The sequence below is a fragment of the Lynx rufus genome, unplaced genomic scaffold, assembly GCF_022079265.1.
Source record: "Lynx rufus isolate CCGP_SWC_20201006 ecotype Redwood Valley unplaced genomic scaffold, mLynRuf1.p SCAF_13, whole genome shotgun sequence".
Taxonomy (NCBI): domain Eukaryota; kingdom Metazoa; phylum Chordata; class Mammalia; order Carnivora; family Felidae; genus Lynx; species Lynx rufus.
In genome coordinates, this window is record NW_025814827.1 from 14,872,867 (window position 1) to 14,885,930 (window position 13,064).

Genomic DNA, 13,064 nt, shown 5'->3' on the forward strand with positions numbered 1-13,064 from the left:
ATGGACACACTGTGAAATGATCACTCTATTCATATATCATAACACTATGAGATATAGACTGATACTAATATGGCCATTAAAATGAATTTAATGTTCAATTTAATATTCACAAATCTAATAATGATGTCTTTTACTTTCAACGATGTTGAGTTTAGGTATCCAAGAAATAGTCATCTTGCAAAAGACAGGGTGGTAAAATATCTTACAGTTATGTACATCTTACGGCATTTCACAGTTATGCCCACTGTCCTGATTATATGGTAATACAGTGTGCACTGTGAAAACTTTGAAAGACATAGACACACACACACACACACACACACACACACACACAGGCAAATCATTTGGCCACAATCCGACCTTCCAGAGAGTCTCCTTGTAGCGCGTTGCCATTATCTTTTCACATATGGCTTCATGTGTATTGAAACGACTGCATTGAAATCACAGTGTGCATTCTCACAGTGCACATTTAAAGCTCACTCATCCTCCCCCCAGATGAAAACCAGGTCACTTCGGATAAAGAGAAGTCCTTCAGCTACTTTTGGTCACAAAGCAGTTTGGATCAGTAAATAATGTCAATCCCAGAGTGATAATATAAACAGCAGTCTTCACTTAAAGGCAATATCCCTCCCCAACCCCACTCATTCCTTTTCCTTCAGTTTGCCCCATGTAGGTCCACAGCCTATGGTGGTTAGGTAACCTTTTTTTCTTCTTTCCTCATCAAGTTCTTCTACTTCTCCTCTGACTTACCTACTGGGTTTCTGATCCTACAAAGCTGGAGTGTGTGGAGGGAGAAGGGGAAAGGGACACAGGAGAATTCTTACTTTACTAATGCTGATGAGTTGGCCTCCCCTGTATCTGGTCCTGGCAAGTATTTAAGCTCATTCTTTTACTCATAGAACATTTTTTTTTTAATTAAAAAAATTTTTTTTATCTTTGAGAGACAGAGTGTGGGTAGGGGAGGGGCAGAGAGAAGGAGAGACAGAATTGGAAGCAGGCTCCAGGCTCTGAGCTGTCAGCACAGAGCCTGATGAAAGGCTCAAACTCATGGACTGCGAGATCATGACCTGAGCCGAAGTTGGACATTTAACCAACTGAGCCACGCAGGTAGCCCACTCATAGAACATTGCTATGGGTTTTTTGGAGATCCCCACCCCACCTTATTGTTGAGAATATCTTACTTGTAATCCCCTTGATATGAGTGGGTGCATTCTTCTCGCTGCTCACTTAAGAGGCCTCTCTGAGTCTCTAAGATCTGGCAGGATATCTCCAGCTTGCTTTGCTGAAGTTCCCATATTTAGACAGGATCTGAGACAACCACTTACCAGCTCTCCCTGGCATGTGGCCCTCCAATCTGACCCACAAGAAACAAATCTTCTTGTGAAAGGAATGAAGTTACTCCCCCAGCTGCAACCCCTAGTCCTCTTCTGCCAGGTACTTATTCCAGCTTTTCTCTCTTTAGACTTCTCAAGCATGAGTCAGACACATTCCAGAGGACATAGATTATGTTCTCCAAGTAGTCTCATTGAAATCTCTCTCCGAGGCTTTCAAGTGGGGAGGAGAGGTATGGGCGTCATACAACACCAATGCCTCTCTTTCTCTCTAAATAAATCCTCTTTGCATCTGTAACTTAAGATTCTTTTTATACTCTTGAGCCAGATGTGAGGTTGAGTTGCAAGACTGTTGTGAACACTTTCTTTGCAGATTCTACATGGTGCTTTCACATCTGTTGTCTTAGGGTCATGGCTTAAATTGAGACTAATCTAGTTTTATTATATATTTATATTTATATACACATATATGACATATGTCTCCTATAAGGCATGTAATTTGACTGTGGCAGAGATTAGATACATGTTGACCAACCATTTCCTCTTCTTCCTAGACACATAACTATACAATATTTCCTGCTTCCCTTGGACTTAAATATTCCCATGTGAGTGTGACTTAGTTCTAACCAACAGAATACAAGTGAACATGACATGTACTTCTTCCAGGCCAGGCCTGTAAAAACTCCTTTACATGAGCCCTCTAGGTTTTTCCTCTTCCATGGGTTGGTACCCTGGAATGCACCATCTTGGAAGCCACGTGTTGAAAATGATGGAGCCACAAATGGAAAACATTTGGTCTTTTAATCTTTACAGGGAGAAAAGCCTCCCACCAATAAGGAATACTTATATATGTTAGACTTTACAAGAGTAAAAAAGAATTTCTGTTGTACTAAGCCACTGAGATTTTTCCAACTGTGAGCATTACCCTACTAATATACTTTTTTTATGTTAGCATATTGGATTTTTCTTACTGACTTTTAAAAGCCCTATATTTATTATTAAATATATTCAATTTTGTCATAAGTTTTGCAAAAATATTCCTAGCTTGTTGTTTACACTTTAAAATTGTCTTCATAGCATTTTGAATGCCAAAAAAAAAAAAATTAAATTTTTCACAGTGAGAACTGACAGTCATTACTTTCATGGTTTGAATTTTTTGCCATTATGTTTTATAAAGGTATTTTGGACTGTTGATAATTATAAATTCAGTTGCCAACCTCTCCACTGATATGCTCATATGCCCAATAACTCTTAATTCCTGGTTTGGAGGCTTCTCCTCTAGATTCTACACCCAGATTTTGAAATAGTCATTTGAAATTCACTTTGGGATACTAAAGGTATCTCTTTGAAAGAGTTCTCAGCCAAAATGAAAAAAAATATATATGCATTCGGGTCTGGCAAGTAAGATTAATCTCTGCATTAAAGAAAAAAAAGTCTTGTGAAAATTCACATAAGTTCAGTTTTAGGGTTTTCTAGTCTGTATCTTCATCCCCATCTCCTGCCAGATATTCAACCCTCACAAGATAATTCCTGGCTGGTTTGGAGTCCTTAATAAACCCTTTTGTTATTCCTGGTCTTTGAGCCATGATTCATGCACCCAAGTTTTATGATGTCACCCTCCACCTTGTCTCCCACATAAAAGCTGTTTGGACCTATATCTTCTTTCTTAAGACAATGAAAAACAGAATCTGAATTAATCTGAGCCCAAATCACTCATATTTGTTCACCACAACCAAAGCAGAGAATAGGAGAATTTGTGCAGCCTTGGGCAAGGAATCTCTAAGATCATGCTACTTTAGGCACCCCTACTTCATTTATGAGTTGGGCTGGCCCTGAGTCAGACAGTGATCAATATAATTATTTAGCATCTGAGTTTATCACATACCAAAAAAATCTGTGGTGTTCAATGATTTGATTTCCAGCATTAGTATACTCATGATTTCAGTGAAATACAGGGTGTTATTTAGGGAAAATATTATATGTTAATACCTCTGCCTTCCCAGAACTTAACACATTACCTGCCATATAAGCCATTCAACACATTATATATTGAATGAATGAAAACTTTTGTCATCCTAGGACAGAGAGTGGTTTGAAGGTGTGATGTACAAGTGTACTTGAGAAACAAGAGAAAATGAAGGGAAAAAAAACCATGCTTTGCCATTATTTATATCTATTGTCCAGAGGCATGGGAACCTGAAGAGAATGCAAGCTTAGGGCATCAAAGCCACAAGAGGAAGAAATGGCAAGACTAAAGCCAAGGCTGTGATCAAGAATTTCTATAGGTATAGAGGGACAAGGCTGCCTAAGAAAATGGCACCAATTTGGAGAAACCCCATGTGTGAGAAACCAAGAGAAAGTTCCAAGGAAGAGAGAATCTAGGAGAGAAGCATATGGCAGAGAGCCATTCCAGAAGTTTCATGGGACAGAGACAGAAAGATCCCCAGCTCTCTTTATTTCAGAGACAGTACCTTGTTGGAGAGCCACATAAAGAGAATGTGAAAGTATTGTCATACAGATGAGTTCAGCCTTTGACAGGATAGAATTATGGGCCCTATATTTGGGAAGAAAATAAAAGCCCCTAGCATTGTCATTTGTCAGTAGACTTTTGCCAGCCTTAGTGGAGGTACAGAGAAGTTGAGGAGTCATCCAAGAGGGAGACCAGGTGAGATGACACACTGACTTGCCTCTCTAATTTAACTTATTCAAAGAACCACAGAGCATTACTGCTATTATAGGGAGCTCTACACAGGCCACTGTGTTTTGTCCTCTAGAATAAAGCTTCTCAGGGTATAATATGCAAATAAATTGCCTCAGAAGCTTGTTAAAACATGGATGTTGACTCATTGCATCAAGAGTAGGGCCCTAGATTCTCTCTTTTTTTTTAAATTTGTTTTAAGGTTTATTTATTTCTGAGATAACGAAAATATTTAAGGTTTATTTATTTTTGAGATAGACAAAACACAAGCAGAGCAGGGGCAGAGAGAGAGGGAGACAAAGAATCTGAAGCAGGTTCCAGGCTCAGAACTGTCAGCATAGAGCCTGACACGGGGCTTGAAATCACAAACAGTGAGATCATGACCTGAGCCAAAGTTGGACACTTAACCGATTGAGCCACCCAGGTGCCCCTAGATTCTCATTTTTAACCAACTTCCCAGTAATGCCAATATTGCAGGTCAGTTGATTAGTCTTTGAAAAGCAAGGCTCCAGAGGATGTGTTCAGGATATGACACTAAATTAACTTAATGATGAGTGGAGGTGGAGCTATTTAAAAAAGTGAGGAACACTTGGAACTAACTGAACAGTGATGACAAACGGAGGCATCAAAGCTACATGGAAAAGAAAATATATTAGTGGGGATTAGCAAACTGTCACTTGTTTTTTGTAAATAAAGTTTTATTAGAGTACATGCCCATTCATCTGCTCTGTATGAAAATTTACTGGAAATAAAGATCTCATAGTCTAAAAATTCCAAAATAATTACTATCTGGTCTTTTATAGAAAAGTTTATTGATCCCTGAGCTAGAGACAGCTGCTTCAGTCCACTACATGATGAGGTGCTCATAAAAGAAAGAGGCCTGTTTGCTTCCTCGTTAATGTTCATTCCTACAACATGCAAGAATTAGAAAGCCTCAGAACTGGAACCAGAGCCAAGGAAGGTGAATAGAGTGTACATTTGTTAATCAGAGCTGTGTTTACCGTGTGCCCAGTCCAAGGCGTAGGCCTTGTCGGGAGTATAAGAAAAGTCAGAGCAATGTCTTAGGTTTTTGTTTTTTTCTTTTGTTTTTTTTTAAATATAACTTATTGTCAAGTTAGCGAACATACAGCGTATACAGTGTGCTCTTGGTTTGGTGGATAAATTCCCGTGATTCATCGCTTACATACAACACCCAGTGCTTATCCCAACGAATGCCCTCCTCAATGCCCATCACCCATTTTCCTCTTTCCCCGCCCCCACCGATGCATCAACCCTCAGTTTGTTCTCTGTATTTAAGAGTTTCTTATGGGTTTGCCTCCCTCCCTCTCTGAAACTATTTTTCCTCTTCCTTTCCCCATGGTCCTCTGTTAAGTTTCTCAAGTTCCACATATGAGTGAAAACATATGATATCTATCTTTCTCTGACTGACTTATTTCACTTAGCATAATACCCTCTGGTTCCATCCACGTTGCTGCAAATGGCAGGATTTCATTCTTTCTCATTGCCAAATAGTATTCTATTGTATATATAAACCACAATTTCTTTATCCATTCATCAGTTGATAGACATTTAGGCTCTTTCCATAATTTGGCTATTGTTGAGAGTGCTGCTATAAACATTGGGGTACAAATACCCCTGTGCATCAGCACTCCTGTATCCCTTGGGTAAATTCCTAGCAGTGCTGTTGCTGGGTCATAGGGTAGATCTATTTCTAATTTTTTTTTAATTTTTTTTTCAACGTTTTATTTATTTTGGGGACAGAGAGAGACAGAGCATGAACGGGCGAGGGGCAGAGAGAGAGGGAGACACAGAATTGGAAACAGGCTCCAGGCTCTGAGCCATCAGCCCAGAGCCTGACGCGGGGCTCGAACTCACGGACCGCGAGATCGTGACCTGGCTGAAGTCGGACGCTTAACCGACTGCGCCACCCAGGCGCCCCTCTAATTTTTTGAGGAACCTCCACACTGTTTTCCAGAGCGGCTGTACCAGTTTGCATTCCCACCAACAGTGCAAGAGGATTCCTATTTAGTTTTAAGAAGCTTAACATCTAGTTGAAGCTGATTTTCCCTTCTCCATCCTAGTTTTTCAGTAGATCCTTTTGAATTTGAACAAATGACTAATCCTCAGGTAGTCATGAGAAAACATTTCCTCCATTATGTCACCATTTAAATAGAATGCATTTTGTCATGTTTACTTAGATGTTCTTTTAATGTAAACATTTTAAAATCAGTAACAAAGTATATATGCAATTTGGTATCATAATCTATATCATAAATATTCCTCCATGTTGCCCTATAGCTTTAAAAAAATTTTTGAGAGAGAGAGAGAGAGAGCATGAGCAGAGGAGGAGCAGAGAGGGAGGGAGACACAGAATCTGAAGCAGGCTCCAGGCTCTCCTGTGTCAGCACAGAACCCTACGCGAGGCTTGAACTCACGGAGTATGAGATCATGACCTGAGCTGAAGTCAGATGTTTAACCAACTGAGCCACCCAGGTGCCCCTAAAAAAATTTTTTTTAAGGTTTATTTATTTTTGAGAGAGAGAGACAGAGCACAAGTGAGGGAGGGGCAGAGAGAGAGGGAGACACAGAATTCAAAGCAGGCTCCAGGCTCTAAGCTGTCAGCACAGAGCCCGATGCAGGACTCAAACCCAGGAACCATGAGATCATGACCTGAGCCAAAGTTGGAGGCTTAACCAACTGAGCCACCCATGTGCCCCACCCTATAGCTTTTATAATATTCATTTTTGTAGCTGTATAATGTTCTACCAAATGAGCACCATGAATTTACTTAACCTTTGATATATTATTGGAAATACTCATGTCTCTAATAGCTTAAACATCTAATACTTGAAATAATTTTGGATATATAACATTTTCTAAGTTTTGGTCTCTTAGGATAATTTCTCAGAAGAACAATTATGATACCAAAAATATAAATACCTTTAAGGCATGCCGTGTGTATTTTGAAATAACTTTCTGGAAGGATTATATCAATTTACATTTCTATCAGCAATGAAAAAGCCTTCTAGTTTTCCCGTGCACTTACTAAAATAAGGTATCATTATTTTTGGTTAGTTTGACAAATATTATATGACAATTATGGTACAAACATAGGGATGATTTAATCCTTATGCCTGAACAGAAATTTCTATTATCTCTTCCATCCCGTACTTGAATGTAGAACATGAGTTGACACTGCTCATTTCCCTTCATGGAACTAGAAACTGGAACCTTCTTATGATATTGTTTGCTCAGGAGTCTGACTAAGGTATGTCTGATTTGAATCACGTCTAAGAGTTTAGTTAATTTGGTTCTAAAAAGAACTCTTAATAACAACACCACTTAGAAGGTGCTCTCAAGGTATGATCCCTGAAGTGTTAAATTGAGGTTTCAATATGAAAAGAGGAAACAAATAAGAAAAGACAGAGTAAGCCACATTCAGTTTTTATAATATCTCATATTTATACAAGCTTTTTTACTAAGCACTTATACATCAATTATTTCATTGGTGGAAATACATCATAAATTCATCTGTTGGTGGGATAAGCACTGTTACTTTGAGGGTGAAGAAGCTAAATAGAACAAAGTTTATAAAGGTTAAGTGACTTGCCTAAGATTACAGAACTACTTATTCTGAGATTGACCCAAAACCTAGAATATCTATTCATTAACCCATCCATTCACTTATTGATTAATTGGATAAATATTTATTGAGCATGCTGTATTCCAATGCTAAGCCCTGATATGAGAGCATTGACAAAAATAGAAATGGTCCTTGCCCACACAGAGTTTATTGTCAGACAGTAGGAAATAGACAGGAAAGTACTCAATTACATAATACCTAAATCCACCAATTATATAAATTAAATTGTGGTGAATATTATAGAGGAAGAAAATAGAGAATAATGGAAAGCTATTTTATTTAGATAAGATGGTCAGAGAAAGCCCCTATGAAGAAATGATATACAAGCCAAGATCTAAAGGATAAGAAGACTTCAAACAAGTGTGTGTGTGTGCACGCATGCACGCACGCATGAACATTCTAGATAAATCCTGATGTCCAAAGCCTCTGAGATAGAAAAGATCTTAACAGATTCCAGAAATGTAAAAAACATCTAGCTTTTGCAATTTGCAATAAAATACACCAAGTGGTAAGTCCCACCAAGGTCATAAAGCTTGCAAGCAGCTTTTATTAACTAGTTTTGAATATAAATAAACAAAAAGAGCAGACATCTTCAGAATATCTCCAAAATGAAAGAAAAGAATAATGCAATCTAAAAAAGGGAGAAGCAGGGGAAAGAACCTCAAGATCAAATGATAATTAATATTCTTAGAATGGTGAGAGGTGGTATGATATACATAACAAAGGACAGGATGCTATGAAAAAGGAACAGGAAATAAGTAAGAATTTTTGAAATTGTAATTTGACAATCAAATTTTTAAAAACAGAACAGTTGAAAGATGAATTAGAGGAAGTCTCACAGATCATATAAAAGCAACAGCTAAAAAGATAGATAATAGGCAAGAAAAGAGAAGATAATCAGAAGATTAATGTAAGAAACTCACTATCCAACTAATTTGATTAATTAAAAAGTTGCCAAATTAAAAGACACATTTCTTGAGTGTAAAAGGCACCATTGAGTGCTCAGCACAATAAATGAGAAATGACCTGGTATTTTCCATGGTGAAAAATAGAGCTCAGAGACAGACAGAAGATCCTAAAATCTTCTAGACAGAAAAGATAATGAAATACAAAGTAAAAATAATCAAGATGACATTGGACTTTTCAACAGCAACACTGAAAATTAGAAGAAAATGGAGCACTGTTTCAAAATTTTGATTGGATATGATTTTTCACATAGAATAAGATTCTAGGTATATTATTAACCCAAAGAATGAAGATATAATAAATCCCTAATTACAAGGATTCAAATGGGTATAGTCTTTCTTAAAAAGGTATTGAATGTTGTCAACTATACTTCAGTTAAAGAAAAGAAAAAGCTATTGAAGAATAGTCTTTAGCAAAGTAAGGTTGTAAACCAAGAAAGAGAAAGGGATCCAGAGAAGATTTCACACAGCACAGGAGAGTGGTGAAGGGGAGTCATGAGATGTCACCTGTGCTGGAGAATCAGGTTGGGTTAATGCAGAAGGGCAGATGCTAAGGAGGTAAAACTCCAGGGAAAGATATGGAATTGTCAGATTGTCTGATGATTTTGATTTGGGGAGAAAAATATTAATAGGCATTTATCAGTATTGTTTGGCTTTTTAACTCTGTGCATATGCTTCTTTGATAAAAATGAAAACCAGTTTTGAAAAGCCACAAGCCACTGGACTGGATGAGATTGGTCATGGCAAGTGGAAAGGAGTTAAGATTGAGTCCTGAGGACACTGTAACCTGGAGGTCACAGATAGGGAAGAATGAGTATCGTGTGATGAGTCAGAGAGGGAGCATTTGAAGGATTGGTTGACTGCTACTGAGAAACTAAACAAGATGAGGATTGAAGTTCTCCATTTGATTTGGCATCCTGCAAGTCTTTGGAAACTTTGGCATGTACTTTTCCAGTGGAAATCATTGGTGAGGGGAAGGGGGCAAAAGCCAGACTGAAGTGGGAAAAGTTAGTGTGAGACCACTGTGTGGACAACTGTATTTGTGAAGACTTAGGCTATGAAGTCAAGAAATGAGGTGATACGTGGAAAGAACTATGAGGTCAGTAGAGACTTTTTATTTTGTTCTGTTTGCTTTTCACAAATATAGGAGATAATACAGCATGTTTGTTTATTGGTAGTGCTGATCCAGTAAGAGAGAGAAGACTGATAATGTGTAAAGAGGGAACATCCGAGGGAGGACAGTGATTGAGGGGAGGAAATCCAGGGTGCATGTAGAAGCGATTGGACTTTGATAGGCTGAAGGGCACTTTTTCCATTTTAACCAGACCAAAGAAAGAGAAAATGGGCCCCAATGAAGATTGCAGGTTTGGTGAAAGGAAGATGATTTTTCAATTTTATCCATGAAATGAGAAGTCATCATCTGAGAGTAGAGAGGAAGGAATGTAGGAGGCTTCAGGAGAGAAAAGGAGGTATAAAATAGCCCTCTCAGGGAATAGGTAAGTAAATCAACAAAAGAAAAATAAAAAGCCTGCTGGGCACTTTTTGAGTGTCCATTTGAAGCTGGGGATCATGAATTTAAAGTGACTCTTACAGCTATATTGCATTTTTCTATCCACATTCAGCAGCCCGGGTACAAGCTCAGAGAAGGAGAAGGTAGAGTTCACCAGAAGCTGGGGTCTTGTCTGATTAATAAGGTGGAGGGAGTGAGAAGCAGAGATTTTTGCAAAAGAAAAGAAGTAGAGAAGGAACGCTGGAATCTAGATGGCCAAAGGGGAGGTGGGGGGGGGGGGGAGGAGAATTGCTGTGCAGGAAACCTCCCTGCCCTGTGGAGTTGCAGTCTTGAGGGAAAGTAGGCATTTGTATGGTGAATTAGGGCACAATGTAATTATTTTTTCTGGGGTGGTAATTAGTAGAATGGGTTGCATGCTTGTGATGAGAACCTGTGGGGCTTCCCTTAAGGCTGATATTCCAGGACAGGGCTAAAAGTACCAATATCTGAGTTATCCTTCTTCAGAGCTCCCAAGGGAAATAATTCATTTAAATAAGAGTTGGCCTGAGGCACCTGGGTGGCTTGTCAGTTGGGCATCTGACTTTGTCTCAGGTCACGATCACACAGTCTGTGAGTTCAAGCCCTGTGTGGGGCTCTGCGCTGACAGCTCAGAGCCTGGAGCCTGCTTTGGATTCTGTGTCTCACTCTCTCTCTGCCCCTCCCCCACTTGCACTCTGTCTCTCTCTGAAAAATAAAAGAAAAACATTAAAAAAATTTTTTAAGTAAGAGTTGGCCTAAAGTTGACCCCCCAGATGTCTTCCAGCTCTAATACTCCATATTCTGTAGAAGCAAAGGTCTAGGCTATGGAGAAATTGGTGTTTCAGATCCTGTGGCTTCCATTTAAAAGGCTGTGAGAGTGCTCGCTTCGGCAGCACATATACTAAAATTGGAACGATACAGAGAAGATTAGCATGGCCCCTGCGCAAGGATGACATGCAAATTCGTGAAGCGTTCCATATTTTTTTTGAAGAAGAAGGCCAAAGCAGGAGGCATCACAATCCCAGACTTTAGCCTCTACTACAAAGCTGTCATCATCAAGACAGCATGGTATTGGCACAAAAACAGACACATAGACCAATGGAATAGAATAGAAACCCCAGAACTAGACCCACAAAAGCATGGCAACTAATCTTTGACAAAGCAGGAAAGAACATCCAATGGAAAAAAGACAGTCTCTTTAACAAATGGTGCTGGGAGTACTGGACAGCAACATGCAGAAGATTGAAACTAGACCACTTTCTCACACCATTCACAAAAATAAACTCAAAATGGATAAAGGACCTGAATGTGAGACAGGAAACCATCAAAACCCTAGAGGAAAAAGCAGGAAAAGACCTCTCTGACCTCAGCCGTAGCAATTTCTTACTTGACACATGCCCAAAGGCAAGGGAATTAAAAGCAAAAATGAACTACTGGGACCTTATGAAGATAAAAAGCTTCTGCACAGCAAAGGAAACAACCAACAAAACTAAAAGGCAACCAACGGAATGGGAAAAGATATTTGCAAATGACCTATCAGACAAAGGGTTAGTATCCAAAATCTATAAAGAGCTCACCAAACTCCACACCCGAAAAACAAATAATCCAGTGAAGAAATGGGCAGAAAACATGAATAGACACTTCTCTAAAGAAGACATCCAGATGGCCAACAGGCACATGAAAAGATGCTCAACGTCGCTCCTCATCAGGGAAATACAAATCAAAACCACACTCAGATATCACCTCACGCTAGTCAGAGGCCAAAATGAACAAATCAGGAGACTATAGATGCTGGCGAGGATGTGGAGAAACGGGAACCCTCTTGCACTGTTGGTGGGAGTGCAAATTGGTGCAGCCACTCTGGAAAACAGTGTGGAGGTTCCTCAGAAAATTAAAAATAGACCTACCCTATGACCCAGCAGTAGCACTGCTAGGAATTTACCCAAGGGATACAGGAGTACTGATGCATAGGGGCACTTGTACCCCAATGTTTATAGCAGCACTCTCAACAATAGCCAAATTATGGAAAGAGCCTAAATGTCCATCGACTGATGAATGGATAAAGAAATTGTGGTTTATATACACAATGGAGTACTATGTGGCAATGAGAAAGAATGAAATATGGCCCTTTGTAGCAACATGGATGGAACTGGAGAGTGTGATGCTAAGTGAAATAAGCCATACAGAGAAAGACAGATACCATATGGTTTCACTCTTATGTGGATCATGAGAAACTTAACAGAAACCCATGGGGGAGGGGAAGGGAAAAAAAAAAGAAGTTAGATTGGGAGAGAGCCAAAGCATAAGACTCTTAAAAACTGAGAACAAACTGAGGGTTGATGGGGGGGTGGGAGGGAGGGGAGGGTGGGTGATGGGTATTGAGGAGGGCACCTTTTGGGATGAGCACTGGGTGTTGTATGGAAACCAATTTGACAACAAACTTCAGATATTGAATGAATGAATGAATGAATGAATGAATAAATAAATAAATAAATAAATAAAAGGCTCTGAGGCTTCAGAGAAGCCACATAATCTACCAGAACATCCATTGTTTTTTAACACGTTTCTTAGAGATCTGATATCCATTTTGGATAAGCAGAATGCACATGTCCCGCTATAGAGAAGAGAAAGTCATGCATCACCTTACACGTAAGTGATAGGGTTTTATTATGTCAAATGAGGAGTGTCCAAATGGCCTTGCTGAATAATTATTGCAAAGAGGAAGAGCTATGGATCAACTACTCTGAAATCAATTATTTTGGTTGACATTTCTAGTCATAACTGCATGGTAGAGACCAATCCCGTAAGATGTGACCCTTTATTTAGTTGCATGTTGCCTGTCCTTCTAAGTAGCATGCTTTCTCCAGCTTCAGGGATTTTGCATTCAGAATGCTCTTCC

General features: G+C 39.2%; 1 non-coding gene across 1 annotated transcript; it reads left to right on the top strand.

Annotated features, from left to right (window-relative positions):
- The first annotated feature begins 11,042 nt into the window (after window positions 1-11,042).
- LOC124509073 (U6 spliceosomal RNA) lies at window positions 11,043-11,149 on the top strand. Its single transcript, XR_006961411.1, has one exon. It is a non-coding gene; the product is annotated as a U6 spliceosomal RNA (small nuclear RNA).
- The last annotated feature ends 1,915 nt before the right edge of the window (window positions 11,150-13,064 follow it).